The sequence below is a fragment of the Corvus kubaryi genome, unplaced genomic scaffold (assembly GCF_017639235.1).
Source record: "Corvus kubaryi isolate FWS band 111438036 unplaced genomic scaffold, C.kubaryi_AGA036_p1.0 split2-37374, whole genome shotgun sequence".
Lineage (NCBI taxonomy): Eukaryota > Metazoa > Chordata > Aves > Passeriformes > Corvidae > Corvus > Corvus kubaryi.
Genome location: NW_024582082.1, coordinates 323,047 through 341,384, shown reverse-complemented (window position 1 = coordinate 341,384; position 18,338 = coordinate 323,047).

Below are 18,338 nucleotides of genomic sequence, written 5' to 3'. Positions count from 1 at the left end.
TTTTAGAGGCTCAAGGGCCTTGTTTACCTTTCAGAGCTTCAGTCCACACACTGTTTTTATTTTGGGTGGAAAACAGTGCTTTGACATCCAGGGTGAACTTAGCTACCTGCATGTGTGTGTTTAGCTTGCTCTGCTTCGCTTCCAAAGCTCCCCAAGGGTGCAGAGGGGAGAGGGGGAGAAGATGAAGGAGGCGGTGACTGTCAGATTAATTACAGATGCTGGGTTAACTGCAAAAAGCAGCAGAGAAGGAGGAAGCAGGGGAACACAGTGTGACCGCATCCACTCTTTTTTCCAAAAGAAATTAGCAGGTAGGCTGTCACAGGGAGGCTGAGAGTAAGACCTTGGCACTGCTCTGCTGGTTTCAGCAGAGGAGGCCAATTCACACGAACTGAGCTTTAGCCCACAAAGGTTTCATAGCCTGTAAATATAATATAAGGCGATGGGGGAAGAACCATACGTTTGAGAAAAGGGACAGCTTGGCCCCAAACAAACAAATACTGCAACTGATCTAAAACCAGCAAAAATGGGTTATGCGGCTCCTCAGTTGCTTTGTGTGATGTGGCAGGAGGATATTTTGTCCTCATGTGAGGCTTGTCCCATGTCTCTGACCAGTCGTGGTTGAGCAAGGGGACATTTCAGAATTTATTTTCTTTCAGTTGATTCCGACCAGATTGCCCACGCTCTGCTTAGTGTAGTGCGTGCTGGAGAAGTGGGACAAATATTCAGTCACATTAAAAATAAACCCAGAAATAGCAGCTTATAAATTTGGATTTCTTCTCCTATTATTATTTATGGGTGAATCCTGTCAGAGGCATAAATGCAATATCTTTGTAGGCCTGTGCTGGGCTTTATATCAAAGGGGCTCCAACATATACTTCATGTACTCAGCTGCAACTATTATAAGCTATTTCATGTACAGCTAGAGACAAATGATCTCTCCCATGTTTGTCCTAACTTATAAAATGTAGTTCAGTTGCTTGAATTCACTTCCAAACCTCCTGCATGGGGGGGAGGGGGAGAAGATTTATACCCCTGTAATACAATCAATTCTAAGCATATCTTTAGACAAATAATTTAGAAACCAGTGCAACAAGAAACACCTCTATTAATTTCAGGATACACCATTTTGTGCATTTTTATGTGCATTGAAGAAAGGGATTAAATTTTATAAAATAAAAGCCCTTACTCTGTTAAGAAAGCAAATTCTAACAAGAACATTTTGAAATAAAATCCCAGAAGGCAACAATCCCTCCAACAATTAAACTGGGAGAAGGTCCCCTGAGGGCAGACCAACAAAATTTAGTAAAAATAATTGCCGTGCTGGGTCCTTGCTCTATTTTAGCTGAGTATAAGCAGACACACAAAAAATAACCTACTGAGAATAAGAACATTCCTACATGAAGCAGGCGAACAACAGAGCCATGTAACTACCTGGCCACACCACTCGGCTTTTGCTGGCACGCAACACAGATTTTTATACTTCAGCCAATATAAAATAACAATCAGGCTATTTACAAGGCTCTGCCAAATATTAACCTTATATCCAATTCTCTTCAAACCTTTCAAAGTCTCTAATGTGAACCATGCAAGTTCCTCATTACTTGATCATATTCTGTAACAGCGATGTTATGGGCTAGTTATATTTTTTAAAAGATGGTGTGTTTATGCAAAGATAATGATGCGGTGCATTTTATGCTGAAAAACTCAATAATTAATTAATTTATAATCCCCCTTATTCTACACCCCCCTCCCTCCAAAAAGAATAAAATAAAAGATTAATTTGCTGGAGAAAACAGGTTCATGTTTGCCCTTAAGACAGAGCACAAAATTACTTTAGCATGTGTACAGTGGTTAAAGCAAGTTAGATGTGTGCATGTCCACAGCCAGGTGAGAGCTATTGTAAAATAGTTGGGAGTTGGGAATGAAGAAAGCCCAGAGGTAGCTCTTAAAAACCGAAGATTGCCTCCAAAAAGCAACACTGGGCTTGCAAGGAGATATTCATGGTGATTAATTGTGAGAAAAGGGCTTTGTCTCTGGTGTAGGAAAGGGGCAGAAGGGTGGTGGGAGGAGGAGGCATGGAGCGATACTTTAGCTTCTCTTCTGTGTCAGACACACATGCCTGGATTTTAAAAAAAGTAATTTCTGCCTTGCTCAATTTTCTGTCATGGTCCCTTGGAGCTCTTAATTTATTTAAGGGGATTGTTTGTGGTAGTGAAGGGAGAGTGGGGCCACGGGAGGTTCTTGCCCGTCCATCGCAGGGCTGGGCACTCTGAGGTGACCAGAACAGTGCATGGCCTCAGCTGGTCCCACACTGCTCCAACAGCTCCAGTGCTGGTGCTGGAGCCATCCAGGTGCCCAGGAAGCCACCCTGACCCACCATGGCCACTCATGGGCTGGCTCTGTGCCCTCCTGGCACAGCCTGAAACCGGGATGCCTCACCCTGTGCAGGGAGGGCTTCTTCCCACAGCTCAGTGAGATCTTTCTAATTTAGCTCCTCTTTTCCCTCCAAACATCTGCAAAGATCATTTTGGATATAGTCTGTATTGAATACTGGGTTTCTTATTTTAAAGGGAGCCTTTAAGTCTATTTTTTTTAGACACATTTTTACCAGCACTACTTTTAACAATAGGTTACCAGATCCATCACACAATCTGACTAAAAGCCCGTATTTATTTCCCTAATTTTATAAACATTTAATAGGTCCTTATTAAACACATCAGCCAGCATGATTTAATAACACAATCAGTCTAGAAGTTTAAGAAAATTGAAAACAGGATTTGAATGTAATACAGCCACAATTACCGGAGATTATAGGCAATCATTTCCATATGTCTGCAATGGGGAGCTGCTAATCTCTGTTTGCGTGGAGGTGATTTCCTCTGGAACACTTCCCAGCCTTCAACAGCGCTAGTGCTGAACAAATTAGATTTGAAAGTCCCCAATTTTATGACTAAGGTAATATACTCTGTGTATTTAGAGAAACACTGATTTCCTATTTTAACTGGCTTCCAAATGCTGGACAGAGACCTCAGCTTCATTTAGTTTGGCTCTGCTAGGTATAGGGTAAAAGATTTTTTTGTTGGTTTTTGTTTTTTTTTTTTTAAGGGTCAGCACATGTATTTTTGGGTGTCTCGAAGACACACCCCAAGTTCCCTCCATCCACAGGAGCAAAAGAGTTAGCATCCAGTGACATCATGGCTGAGGAATGTGCAGCAATTAGCCCTGCAGTACTGCAGGCAGCCTATGGCCAGGGGACAAGCAGCTCCCTCCTGCTAAACTTTAGGAGTCCTAACACCTTATTCCCTGACCTACCGCTTATGAGATCCTGAATAGCGTCACTTGTGTTTTGTGGGAATTCATCTGGTAAACTGGGCTTTTTGTGCTTGGCCTTGGCTCAGCTTTGGCAGTTACTGTTGAAAACAGGACTGCTGTTGGGAAAGATTTCCTGTGCGGAGCAGCCAGGAGCTGGGCTGCCCTCAATAGGAGCCAGTGACCGGTGGGGATGGGAGAGCTGCAGGGAATTCAGAGCCGGGCGCTTTGGGGATGCCAGGAGCCCGCCTGGCCTGGTGGTGTCCGAGGCATTTTTAGAATTTATTTTAGAATTTATATCATGTGATTCATGTTTGTGAAATGTTTGTGTCAGATTCATAGCAGAGAACTCTGAGTAAGACAGAAGGGAAATCTGTGGTACCCAGTAATGAGGGAAGAGCAATAGAAGCAGTGGATTCCCTGTGTGCAGCACACATTTGTCTGTGGCATCAGTTGTTTAACCTCCCTGGTGCACCTTAGTGCTGGGGACAGCCTTGAATGAGGCTTGAGAGAGAGACAGAGATGTCTCTGCTGGGGAGAAGGGAAAGGCTGCACAGGCAGCTGAGCGTCTGGTGCTCTTATCATGGGAGTGCTTATTTGTGAAGCTCACAGCATTCTTGTGCTGTTACAAGAGCCTTTCTTCATGGGATCTGGCCCTGCAGACTGAGAGTGTCCCTCCTCTATTTCACTAAATCAGAAAGATGATACTTGTGCACTGGTCTAGGAAATGATAAAGTGGATGTTCCTGCTGGAAAGGTTCATTTGTGCCTTGATTATCTTTCTCAGCTGAAGGAGGGAAAAGTGGCCTTTAACAGCCCTAAGCCAAGACTTCAGCATGGGCTTTACTGCATCATTGTTTAAGAAGGAGCTCAGGCATGTACCTGATATAAAACACGTGCTTGATTCACCTTGCCTTCATTCAAGGGGCAGAACAACACATGATGTCTGGACACTGACTTGGCTAAAAATGGCACATCCTCTTTCAGTGAAGCACGAAAGGATTTTCCTGAAATGGAGCCCTAATCTTAAATTTAGGTTTTATTTTATTTTGTTCATTTTGGTCATAACAAGAGTTAGTAAACTCAGGCTGAAAATCTGAAAGAGTGAAAGAAAAAAGGTAGGTCTCACATTATTGTTGCTAAAAACCCCACAACAAAACAAAAGACCCCCCTAAAAAATTACCCAGAGTAAAACAACACATAGTGTGGAAATGCACACAGATTAGGAGCTGGATTATGGCATTTGTGAGCAGACTTTTAAGGTGATCAGAGTTTAGCACTTTTCAGCTGCAGCAGGGCAGTCACCAAGGGGAATTTTGCTACCAGTTGTTCCAATATTACTGTAATGGAAGTGATGAATTCTGAGGTACCAGGGTGACATATGACATAAAAGCTGCCATCGGCCAACCTTGGACATAACAGCTGACCCAGACTGAAATTTTATATAATGAATTAAACAGTGACAGGGTTAAGTAGATAAAGATATTAGGTGTGTCCTTCTCATTTCCAGAACAAACCTGAACACCTACCACCATATCCATTTGCAAAGTTTCCTTCTATGATCTGCCTCCGTCCTGGTTAGACCAAAAGGAAAAGAACACATTGGCTCTTGTAATAAAATAAATGTACAATCCCTGCACATGACTGCCTTTGTAGTTGCTTTTACCCTAAAAAAGCCCAGCTCTAGTGCACAGTATATTTTTCATCATAAACTTGCTCATGTATGCATTCCAGATGGTGTGAAGAAGGGGTTCAGGAATTCTAGTGGCAACCGCTAGTATTACCAAAATAAAGGTAGGGCCCAGTTTTATGATGAACCTTGATCTTAAGGAGTTTATAACTCAACTGGCTCCAAGTTATACTTGGAATACATGGATACATTTATTACATCAGTGGATTCCTTCACCCACTTAAAAAAAAATAAAATCTGCCTTGGTTTTTGGTTTTTGGTTTTGTTTGGGGTTTTTTTGAGTGAAGAGGTTGCTTGCAGTTTTCAGATGTTTCGTGGCCTTCATTCCATATAAAAAAATGAGTTGATTAAAAGGCAGTTGGCAAGACAACAACCCCCTGGATATTGTAATAATTTTCCACTTGGAAACAAAACATTCTCCCACATTCCAACTATCTAGGTTGATTAACTTTGTAAAGCATTATGCTGTACAACAGTGCTAACTCATTTTTTGGTGTATTTTTGATACAAAAAAATAACCTTTTCCTTAAAATGGTCCATTAATAATTATTTGCATCAATACACAAAAATATTGCAATTAAAGATGCTGGAGTGGTCTATTAAGTTCAACTTTTATGGGAAAGGTTTTTTCCTTCATTTTGTTTTTAAGTTCTTGCCAACAAGAAATATGAGCTCAACTGAAATAGGTTTTAGGAAGAGGGAGGTGATAGGCCCCTGTTCAGGAAAGGCTTTCAGCACATGCTTATGTTCCAGTGCTTTCACTGGGGTTTAAGCACATTCTTAATTTATTTGTGAACAGAGCTGGGTTTTTTATGAGGAAATCTTTACAGTGGACAATTTTTTATGATAACATGTTCGAGGCTGTAGTCTTGTAAACTGGAATAAGGGTGGCACAGTGTGAGGCAGGAACCAAACCAGGAAACAGAAACCAGGGACACGAGTCTGGGCAGGCTGCAAAGCAAGGTGGGGATGGACAGTCCATCTGGAGTGAAATCATGGAACGAGGACCACTACGGGTGCAGGTCCTCTGTGTTACAGAGACACTGAAGGCAGCAGTAATTTCTTGTAGTTTTTGCCAAAAAAATGTCTACTGCAGTTGTCTGGACTATGCATAATCCAGAGGGAGCTCACCCCTCCTGAAGGTGGTAATGTCACCTTTCTGAGGTGCATTTTGGTTACAATGTGGAGATGGTTTGGTTGTTCCAGGAGATGCTGTTCTCTTTTTCATTATGAAGGGGGAGCCCAGGTGATGGCTCCAGCTGCTTGAATCCCATCCCAGCTCTCTGACTTCATAGCTCTTTTCTGTTTTTTATGAAAAAAGGAACCCATCAAAAATGGCTTTTTACTTCTCCAGGGTAAGGAATGGTCTTATTTAGGAAATTATTTTTCGTTAAATAGTTGAGTGCACTACCTTGAAACAATCTCCTGACACACCCGTGCTACTGAGCATGAAGGAACTAGAAGGAGCGTTGTCAGTCCATAATCTTTTGATTTCTGATTTGTCTTCTGGGCCATGGCTAAAGTATTCAAGCACATCTTGGCATAAGACACAACTGAGTGAGTTAAACATGAGGCAGTAAATATCCTGGCTTGTGCTATTTTTCTGCTCTTTGAATTCTAAAAGCAGTTATTTGTCATTTATTTGATATCCCTTGACAAAAAACATGATGTCTGTGTGGAACTAGTTCCTGATAAGCTCTCCAATAAGGTCAAGACATGCAAACAAATGAAAGCAGCAATAATATAGATGTTAACCACTGCACCCCCCTTTTTTCATAACTTTTTAGCTCGTGCACTACTGTATTTTTGTTGGCAGCATGTGGTACTATTGCTTCTGCAATAATTCGTCTCCATGCACAGCAAACAGAAAGGATTTCAGGCATTTTGTTTCCTTGTCAGCTTTGATAAATGCAAAACAATTTACCTAAAAGAGCAAAATATCAGGACCAAATTTTTCAAAGCTTTTTGGGTTTTTTTTTCCTTTTTTTGTCATTCGGAAAGCAAACTGTACTTCTGTAAGCAGACAAACAAAACCAGGTTTTTTTCTGCATAACTTAGAGGCTCGTTCCCCTTGATTCCTGCAAGTGATGTCATGGAGCCCAGCTGCTGGGTTTCTCGATGATTTCCCCTACTCATGTTTCACCCAGTCATTTCAGGCCCTAATGGAATTACTTTGAGCGAAACCTGTTTTTTCATGGTTCGCCTCCCGCGTCAGCTGATGCCAGGAACTCTTCTCTGGGATGCATGGAGGGGAGGTGCAGGCAATTAAGGAGATTTTAAAGAAAGTTTTCCCGCTTTGTTTATAATCAACCCTGATGCAGATCAGCACGCATGAGGGGCTGTGAGGAATACAGGCATAAAGCTGATATTGCCTAGTTTTCATATGCTTGGCTTCTCAGTGGAATCCTTTGACTCCCCAGCTGAAGCTTGGGGAGAGTTAAGCCCATCCTGTTGGTATTTGGTGCAGTGGAGAGAATTTTGATAACTAGTTTTGAGCACGTTCAGTTGGTTATTCCTTGCTAACAAAAAGCACTGTGCACAGGGCTGGTTCTTGGCTCCTCTCTGCACCTCAGTGCAGCACCTTTGTCTACTCATGCAGAGATTTTTCATCTGCCAAATGTTTTCTTTTAAAAAAATGGATGATGTAGCTATTATCCCTCCATACCACCACCAAAATAGGACAGCACTCCCTGGATTAGAGGGGGTAAAAACAGTTCAGTGCCCTCTTTGAGTGGCTCAACTCCACATGTGTCCTCTTCCAGAAGGCTGACCAAAGCACAAGTGCAGAGTGGTCTGACCCAGCACAGAACAGGTAGCAGATAACCAGGTTAGGCTCCTGCAGAGTAGTTTTAGATGCAGTGGTTCAGAGCTTGAGACATAATTCATGGAAAAATTAGTTTTTTCTGAAATACATAAGCTCTGGTTTCTCATGAAGTAAATGCATGGAAATACCTCCATTAAACGCTCCCTTGATGTCCCTCATGTCCAACACAAGCTGATCTGGAGTGTGAATTCTCTGGACTTCTAAGAGCTTGAACTTGTAACACCTGTAGTGTCTCCATGGAGCCATTTTAGATGGAATATCCAATTTTGTAGGGGGGTGGTGTCAGTATAAATACATAAGTGAAAGTGTCTTGTATTCTTCACTGTTGAGTTTTTTAGGCTTTTTAATATTGCTGTTATTCTTTACCTGCTGCTCAGATGTTTTTATTTTGTCATTCTTTGTATTCCCATATTGGTTGGAGGCGTCAGTGAAGACTGAACATGCCAAAGTGGGAGACAAAGTGTAGGAAGGGAAGCACTTGCGTGGGGAGGGTCAGTGAGAAGGCAGCAAGTATAGAAAACCATTCCTCTCACCTTTATTTTTTAACCTGAGGTACCTGTGTTGAAGACACAGGTATGTCGTGGTTCTTCCAGTCAGGAGGGAGATTGGCAGCTCCAGAGTGGCTCCATCCAAGAATTAGTGAAATTAGAGTGATCTGAAATAGAGATGCAACTCTTTCACCTGGTTAGCAGCTATGTTGATTGACCTATGGAGCCCAGCCTGCTCTTCCACCAACCCTTACCCAGTGTGGACCCTGTCAGCCTGACTGCTTTCCCATTTATTGTGCAGCCTCTGCCCTGCTTTGCAAAAAAAAAGAGAAAAAGTAAAAAAATTACTATTAGAAAAAGATGGAGCATGAAGAATTCCAGCCTGAGAGCAGAATGTAAGAGAATTAATCTCTCCTGGTGAGGAGGAAATTATTTTTGTTACTAGCAAAGGTTGTTTTTTCATTGGTATTTTGCTCTCAAAGCTTTCAGGCATCCATCAAAACCCAATAGCTTAATTTCTGTAGATACAATGTTTCACTTTTTAGTTGCCAAATAACCTCATATATTTAATTTTCCGGATTTTTTAGATGCTTTCAGGAAGTTGTCACAAGAGACCCTCCCTAGATGAATTTCTTCTTCCAAGAAAGCCACTTAAAAAAGAAAAAAATCAGAACAAAGATGATTCGAGCAGTTTTGTCCTACCCAGAGACAATGCTGCAGCAAAGCCTCGACTGCCTTTTATTAAACTCAGCCAGAATCTTTCTGGCCCTTTTCATGTGTCAAGGGTGGGGGCATTGATCTGCTGCAGCCTGGCCCAAGCAGGGACCCAAACTTGGCGTTTTTCAGCTGTGCCTGTCCTCTGCTCCCCCTTCCTTTTTTGTTAAATGGAAGTTGGCGTAACAGAAGAGAGGAGCCTGCCAGGAGGGTGTCAGAGTCAGCAATGATCACAATCAGACACTGCAATCAGATTGCTCTACCAACTCCTAGGAAGAAATAACCATCTGTTTCAGTGGTTACAGAGGGGAGAAAAAGAAAAAAAAAAAAAGACAGAGCCATGTCCAGGGTTTTGCATTGCAAACAGTGCCTAGTGCATGTCAGGAAAAGGTGAAATGGGGTTTGGTAGTGGTGGTTCAAGTTCTGGGCCTTTTTCAGCCGAGGCAAATATCCAGAACTCACCTAATGTGCAGTAAAACCAGGTATGGTTCATATGATGCTTTCAATATTTCCATTTTCTTTCTGGGACCCGAGTTGGATGGTAGCCTGGGACATGAATGGAGCGGCTTTAGCCCATCTGTCCAATGGATTTCCATCCTTTTTTTTTGCTCCAAAACACACTGAGGAAGCCTGTTGCTGTAATTGGGAGCTGCTTGGTCTGTTGGGGTAGGTGGGGGTTGGCTGTCCCCTTCCCTTGTCTGTGCCCCATCCTGCACAGGTGGCTGCCCGGCAGTGGCTCCACGTTGGCCTCGCTGTGTGATGTCCTCCAAGCCCAGCAAATATTCCAGGCCCCAGAGTGCTACTGTGCATGCAACAAAGGCAAAATTCATTTATTCACTCAGGCAGGTGATGGATAGTCTGTCAATGTTTATACAGTAGACACAAGCCTAATTTTCAGGTATTAGTTGATTAACATTTGAGTCATAGTGTGTGTCCTGTGTCCAGTAATGTGGAACATCAAATGTGTGAAAAAGATTAATAGTGTGCACAGATGTTACTCAGAGGATCAATTTGTCTGGGGTTTGAAGAGGTGGTACCCTGCAGATCAATAGGAAAGGAGAAAATTAGAGTAATATGTTGATAGAAATCCCAGCCGGGTCTATGCATGGCTGGGTTATCTGCTCCAAATACTTTGCTTCTCGTAAAGGCTTTCAAAGGCTGCAACAAAATGTTAAGCACATTCTCCTGTAAATTTTTGTTGTTTCTCACAGACCTACAGCTTCCCCAAATGGCAAGCCCTGAGCAAGAGACACAAAGCAGCCCTTGTGCAAGTGGCTGAGCAGCCCAGGAAAACTTTTCCCTGACATTTTGTATGAAGAACGCTTCCCTATATTATAAATAGTAACAGGGAGGAGGGCAATAGGAATAAATGTTGCTCTGTAAATAAGGGAGCCAAAGCTGGACAGTGGAAGGGCTCTCTCTAGATGAGCTCAGCCTCTCCTAAGTTTTAAAGGAGAAGTATTGTGGTGCCTCTTTTCCCTGCTGTCTCCAAGCACTGCCCATGGCAGCAGAGGATGGGGAAGGCTGGAGCAGGTTCAGGCACTCACACCCCCACAGAGGTTACTGTGCTGCAAGTGGGCTCCCCACCCCCTGACCTGCCCGAGCAGAGAGGGTATAAGCACTGAATGCCCTCAGACCAACCTACAGAGAGCTTCTTTCTGCAGTGGCAGAACAATGTGCCTTGAATATGATGCCTGCTTCCTGTAGCAAAGTTCTCCCACCCCTTCACTCTGTACAGCAGAGGCTCACGGAGCTGCCTGGTGTGTCCAGCCCCATTTCCCATCACTTGCACACCCTCTGGCAACAGAGCACTCCAGGAGTGTGTGGAAGTTCCCCCATGGAACTGTTATCTTATCCCCCCACTGTTATCTTAAAGACTTAAACCATGGCTGGGCAAAGCTCTGGAGGGGACGCTGCACCAGGCAGCCCCATACCTGCAGGCAGATGGACACAGCGGCCCCGCTTGTTCTGTCTCTGCCTTCCTGCCTGGGGCTGCAAGGGATGCGCAGCTGTAAAGTCTGAAAGGAGGGAGAAGTGGTCTGCAGTGGCTCAGAGGTGGGTGATCTTGTGGGCAAGGCAGCCCCGTCCCACGGGAAGAGTGGGAGTTGGACCCCCTCCTGTGGGACAGCTGCGGAGCAGGAGCAGCCAGAGCGCGGCCAACGCTGCCAAGTGACACCCCAGAGGTTCTGCATATCTGTTTATCTGTGCTGTTCAGAAATGGTTCCTTGCCACTGAGATAGAAAGCAGCTTTGGACAGAAATTTCAGCGTATGATGGGAATGTCGGCAGTGTTATGCTCTTTCATATTTTTTTTAAAGCCTGGCTTTCTGCAAACTGACATATTTACATGCTTGCTTTATAACATTGGCATGGGATTTATGAAATCGCCTTAAAATTAATGTCCATTTCTAACAAATTTAAATTAAAAATGACCATACCCACATGAGGAATAGGATAGGAAATTTAATTTAAGGGAAAGCTGGGATTGTGTATATTTCTGTTGCATATATTTCAGACTCTTTCTGTTGCAACCTAATAACATGTGTGAATGAGTGCCTGGTCCTTCCAACACAACCTATGGAGGATTGTACTTATACAAGAAGTTGCTTTGTGAAATTAGCAGCAAAGCTTGGAAAATAAGAATTCCATTTAGCAGCAGATTTTTTGCAGGGATTCAAATTCATCTGTCCAGGGGCCTAGTGCCCCAAAACAGCAGTAAGGAGAGAGAAGAAGGGGCTGCAAACCCATGGAGAACAGGATTAACAGCAGGCTGGACATCCACGTCTGATTCCTTACCCTGCCAGGTCCAAGCCAGCCACTCTGTGTGATTAAGAGCCTTTCCTATGCTTTAAGGAACAACCACAGTTTCCTTGCTAAAGATCGGCATAAACTGCTCTGGACCATCATAAAAATAGTATATTCTCATTTTGTCAGCACAGGCAGTAGCAGCTGAGTTTTAATGCCCCAGACCAAAGTCCAGAAGCCAGGTTTGGCGATTTGTTTCCTGCACAATATATTTATATAGACAGCTAACCCGTCGCTGGTCTGCTGGCAGTTTTGCATTTTCCTTGTAAACTGCTCTTATAAGCTACAACACATCTGGGCACTCTTAATTCTGCCTCTCACTTCATTACCTTTCATAGGAGACTCTGGATTTACAGCAAAAGAATCAATAGTTTGAAAGTTTTAAAAAGTGCAATATTAAAAATTTAAAAGAAAGCAGGAAATCATAGTCTCCATTTAGAGGAGTAAAAAAAAAAAACCAAACCCAAACCAAACAACCCAGCACAAAAACTTTTTCTTTGGGTAAGGATTGGGGCTCACAATTAGTTATCTTCATACAGAGCAGTTGAGTATTTCTTCTAAAATCTGTGTGTGAGCACACTTGGCTCTTGGAATCCACATTAAAAATATTCAGAGAGTTTAGACACAGCGTGGTTTGTTGGCAGCATTTACGCAAAGTGGACTCCAGCGAACAATCTGTTGCTGTTTACAGGGCTGGAATGAGGGGTTTGGAAGGGGAATGGGGGTCTGTGGGCACATCCTGCTGCCTACTGCGGGCAGGAGCCCCGGCCCAAAGGGACTGACTCCAGCAGAGGATCCATCCCCTGCTGCAGGATTGCTCTCCCTTAGCAGATGTAATTGAAATCAGATCTCTGTGCTGCGTTAGGATTCCTCTGGCAGAGCCGGTCTTGGCATTGTTTTCTTTACCATTTTTCCTATTACTGTTAGTACCAATCACCAGAACAAGGCAGCGAGGAACAGGAGAGAAAAGCAACATGCTGTGAAATTGTTGAAATAATTCAAAGGTTTCCACAGGAAACATCATCTCCAAGTGCTTGAATGCAGCCTCCCAGATATAAATATAGTGCAGGGAAAGAGAGGGAGGGGGTGTAAAGGGAAGGGAGAAAGAGATTTATTGATATTAAGAGGCTAAGGCAATAGGAGTGATTTTTAAATTATACAGGTGGCCGTGCCTCAAGGAGCACCAGAGAGGGAAGCAGAGGGAAGATGTCTTGACAGGGCTGTAACCCGGGTCTGTGCTCTGCAGCACCCCTCTTGCTTTGTTTTAGAGGTATCCTTACACTCCTGGTTTTTTCTTGCAAAGATGAAAGTTTGAAAAATAAAAGTTGATTACAGAATAAACCTGTGCTCAGTTCAAAGAGGATCCCTCAGCACGTGCTGAGAGCAGCATCAATAACATCCATGTATTTATTGATCAATACCTTTCAATCATTCAAGGAAACATTTTGGTTTTAGCAGATGGCATTCTTTCAGTGCTGTCCATTCAAACTGATAGTAGCTGTACCATTTTACTATCTACAGCACTAAAATACGCTATGTTTTAATATTTTAAAATGAAAAAGTCAATACAAATATTTTAAGGAACAAAGCCAACTTATTTTCTAAGCCTGGTTAAGTAGGTCAAGTTTCCAAATTAATATTTTGGTTCCTAGATGCAATATACATTTGATTTGTAAAAGTGTACATTTTAGGAATGGTTAAATAATTCTGCATTAAAACTGGTTTTAATGAAAAAATAGCTATTCAGTTAATCAGAATTTCCCAGAAGCAATAGTTATACTTTTGGGAGGAAATTTTGGGTTGTTAGAAGAAATGGAACAGCTTTCTGGTTTTGAAACCATAATTTTGGATTTTTTGTAGTTTGGTTGAGCAAGAAAGAGAAATTCTACACAGAAACATTTTAATGAAGAGTCCTTTTTATTTCTTTACGGCTGCAATTCTGTAATGAGAGGGAGGGGACCTTTCTGCACTCAGTGCTTCTGAGCAGCCAAAAAATCCCCATGCCATCCATGAGAGTAGCTTACACTTTGGATATTAGTGTTTGATGGTAAACAGCCAAGTTTGAAGCATTTTTCTGACAAAGTTGCCTTGCAAGAGCAGAAACCCCATCTCTCTCCCTGTCTTCAGGAGCCCAGAAATTCCTGGAAGCTGCCTGCACCCCCCCCGACTGACTCTTTGTCTATAAACAAACTTCAGCTTGCCTCCCCCCCTTCTGCATCTCTCTAATCCTTTGCATGAAATCAGTACCAGCTACTTGCAATGAACTTGCCATTCTTCAGCTCACAATTGTTGTTGTCAGCTTCACATAACAGTTCATCCCTTTTCTGCTTAATCAGAGGCATTAGATTTCAGGTATTCACTGAAATGGAGAAGGGTTTTGAGGTTTCCAAATATTTCCTTTAACGAATCTTGTGATATTTTTAACAAAGAGGTCAGAAATACATATTTTCTTCTTTTCTAAATGTTAATAAAATACAGAAAAAGAAAGAAAGGGGTGGGGGAAGCAACTTTCCAATGATTTTAGCCTGGTGACTGGTTGTCCTTTGTGCATCTGTTCAAGTATTTTGTGGTTTGCATTTACGTCTGTATTTGCCCAATTTACAGCTTAAAAAAAAAAATCAATAGTAATGCTATATTTTCATGAAACCAGCATTTTTTAACTGAGATCTCATGAGTAAATTAAATTACATCCAAGCTGGATTGCATCCAAGTTGGATTGCAGTTGCAGGCCCGGATTCTGCAAATGCTTATGTACACGAATATTCCCACTTAGTTTATGCCTTGGGCTAGGACTTGAGTGACCTGGAACCTTGTTCTAGGTTTGCTATATCCTCCTTCTCCCCGGGTCCCTTCTTTGCTCTGAATCTCAGTTTCTACTATTCAAAAAAAAATCAAGAGAAAAGATGGGCTAATATTGACAGTTGATTTGATGTTGCGTATATTTTTCATATATATTTATGAGATATCACTTTTTCTGGTCATATATGAGCTATTAAATCATAATATATACCAAATATATGGTAAAACAGGCCTTGTTTTCTATGCTTGTCCCCAGCTGTCCTGAAAATTAGTTAGTCTGTGACAGCAAAGCTCCTATTGAGGATTCACTGCTTTTCCTCTTGTTTTTTGATATCCTGTTGTTTCTACATCCTCCTGCTCCTGGCACAGCCAGACAAATTAAAATAAGCAAGAGCATTACTAAGTTCTTCCATGCAGGGACCCTCTTTTTAGTCTGTTCTTCTTTAGGGCTGACAGAGCAGAGTTGCCACATTACAAACAAATACTGATAAAAGGAAATAAATCCCACTACAAAGCTTCAGAGAGGCAAATGTTCTGTCAACAAGGAGAACCACTGGAGCAGGTGGACAGAAAAGCTGTGGTGCAGCGTAGAGAACAGAACTGCCCATGTGGCTGAAAGCTGATCTTTGCTGTAGGCAGTTCTCTAGGCTACGACATAAGGTAGTACATGAATTAAAAGAGGAACCTAAGCCTTGGAGACATTAAACTGACTTAATGTATTGTTGCACGTCAGCTGAGCTGCTGTGACTGCCGGGGTGTCAGCTCAGCTCAACGCCTTCCACACCGGGCTCTTAGGGCAGCTGTAACACCTTGAGCTGCCCTAAGAGCTCACACAGTGATGGTTGCCACAGCTCAGCTGAGGCACCACAGTTTGTTCTGACACAGTCATTCAGGTTTGTTCCTGAAATCCTTGTGATCTGGGAAGGTCTCAGAAGTAGCTTGAGGTAAAACGGGGAGGAAGGGGGATGTTAATCTGTGTTTGTTTGCAGCAAGATAAAATAACAGCTTGTCAAGCCATCCTTTAAAGAATATGTTGATGAGGGGATTGGCTAGTGAAAGATGGAAATTTCTTGAGAATGTTGGTTTTACTGCTCACCATAGTGCAGGGGATAGCTTTTACAGAGAATGTGAGAAGAGTTCCCACTGCAATAGACCCTGTGAGGGCAGGGTAGTAAAAATCCAAATCCCTCAAGAGGTCATAGTCAGCAGTGATTACCCAGCCCAAGGGCCTGGAAAGTAGGAATGAAGCACATGGATTAACCCTCCACTGGTGTGGACACCAGCCTAGTGCGTGGCATGCACCAAATTCTTTTTGAATGTTCGTTAACACACTCCTTTGCCGTTTACAATTTTTATTGCAGGTGTTCTGTGACGCAGCAAACTCTGATCACTTTACCCCAAAGTGCAATTGAAGTTCATCCCATCAAGTGCTAGGGTATAGGAAATAAATAAATAAATAAACAAATAGAAAATAGAGACTATGAAATTAATTCCTCTATTCTCCCCAAATGTCTTATAGTATTGCTGTCTGAGCTCTGGGAGGTAATACATCTTATCAGATATTGAACATTAGGTATACAAAATTATATGCTTATAATCCTCAGCATACCATTAGACTTATATTTTACGTAGATAAAATAACTTCTTTTCTATATAAAGCCCATGTTTCTTATGGATCTTTTCCAGTGCATTACATTACTCCTCTTCCTCACCAAACATCAATGACTGCAGGACACAGACCTCCTTCCCAATCAATGTATGCACATCCCCTCCTTCAAAGAAGACCATTATGCTGCGGTGTTTAGGTGGAAAAGCACACGAGAGGATCTTAGAGTGGCTGTGGCAAGAAAAGATCCACTGTGATTTATGCGAGGTGCATTGGGAGCTGTCTGATGTGAAGTCAGCAGATGAAGGGCAATGAATAATTCAGCACTAGGATCCGTCACATCATCTCTCTTCCCATGTTATTGCTGCTTTTACGTAATTGCAAAGTGAAAAATAAATTGATGTCATAAAGAAAGCTGCATCATTTGTCTGGGAATACACATAAGAATTAGAGGTGCAGCTCTGCTGCTTTGTGAGCCCTGCATGATGCTACGGTGTGCAAAATTAAAAATGTGTCTTTGTGAACACCTTCTCTAGGGTTAGGTGGGTGATCCATGACAGCTTTTACGCTGGTATTAGTGGCCTGCACTGATAGAGAATGATGTCTCTGAATTGCACCCTTCAAGCACTCCAGTGCCATTGCCCTTGCACTGTGCTTCCCCAGCAAGGCTCTAATGTGGAGCTGGAACTGTATCACAGGGGAAATTCTGTTTGCCAGACTGCAGGCAGAAATAAAGCCAGGGGAAGGGGTCACCTGTCTCAGGGGAGATTTGGAAGGAGATGTTGTGCATGATGTTGTGTTGGTTTGCTCTGTGCACCCAAAATAAAGAACCCAACAAAGAAGATAGGGTTTGGTCAGTGGGCTCAGTGATTCTGTGCAACACAGAAAGCTCAGCTGGCTGGATGTGGACACACACATACAGACATCTCGTGCTCTCAGTGTCTGGAACATTGACAGGAATTGAGCTGAAGAGCCAATTCAAGGGATGCTTTCCTTGCCTGTAGAGTGGGATGATGTTTTGTACTGACTCACAAGGTTTGAGTTGTATGAAAACCTCAAAACTCCCAAAATTCTTGCATTTAGGGATGGGAGTTTAGCAGTTGCCCCTTTCAGAGGTAATCTGAAAAGCAGAATATGGACCAGCAGCAAAGAGATTAGGACAAGAGCTGGGAAAATTTCTGACATATTTGTTCCTCTTTTCTGGTGGAATGCATTATCCATGCCCGTGTTTAAGTGTGGCTTATGCTCTGCACCCTTCTTGCTGCTTTTATTTCATGACTGGAAAGGAAAAAAAAACCAACTTTAGTATATCTCTGCTTTTTAACCTGAATTGTTCCAAAATACGCCCTAACGAGCTGCAGCCTCTGATTCCCCAGTCTCCCTTACAAAGCGCAGTCCCTCCTCTGTTCTTGACTTTGTCCTTGCCTCACATCAGCAGGGCTGATGTGAGCAAATGCTATTTCTTAGGAAAGTTCTGACTCAACAATGTAAGCTTTTCAAAGGAGAATGAATTCAATCTGTGAACTGAATTGGCAATGCAGGCAGATTAAAAGAAATGCTATGCAATACCCAGATCGTGCCATTTTAATATCTAAAGATGATTGCTTTTAGGAAGGAGACAATAGGTTTAGCATAGAGGTGACAAAACATATTCTTTTTGCTTTTCCTCTTGGTAAACAAAGTTCTTTCAGAAATGAAATGAAGCTGTATTATGCAACAGTGATGGAAAGGGGAAGACGTGGCATGGGGACTGTCTCCCAGCTGGTAAGATAATAGGGATTTATCAATGGGAACCAGTGGCTGCAGAGACCTTCTCATACCTTTTGTCTTGCAAGGGTTTCATATTCTTTGAGTTAGGTTGTCAAAACCGAAGGGTTATGGGTTTTTTTTTCATTTGTATTACGTGGTTTCCTTAAACTCCAGGTCAGCTGGAAATGCCTTCAGTTCTAGGGTCAAGCATCCCCTCACAAGCAGTGTTTAAAGGGTGGTTGGTGAGTGGGAAAAGGAGAGGGATGCTGAAAGGGAAAAGGAAACGTTTGCCAGGTTCTCAGTAACATGGTGAAGTTTGGCAGAGCTGCAGGAAGGTTGAGCTCTGCAATTTTCTC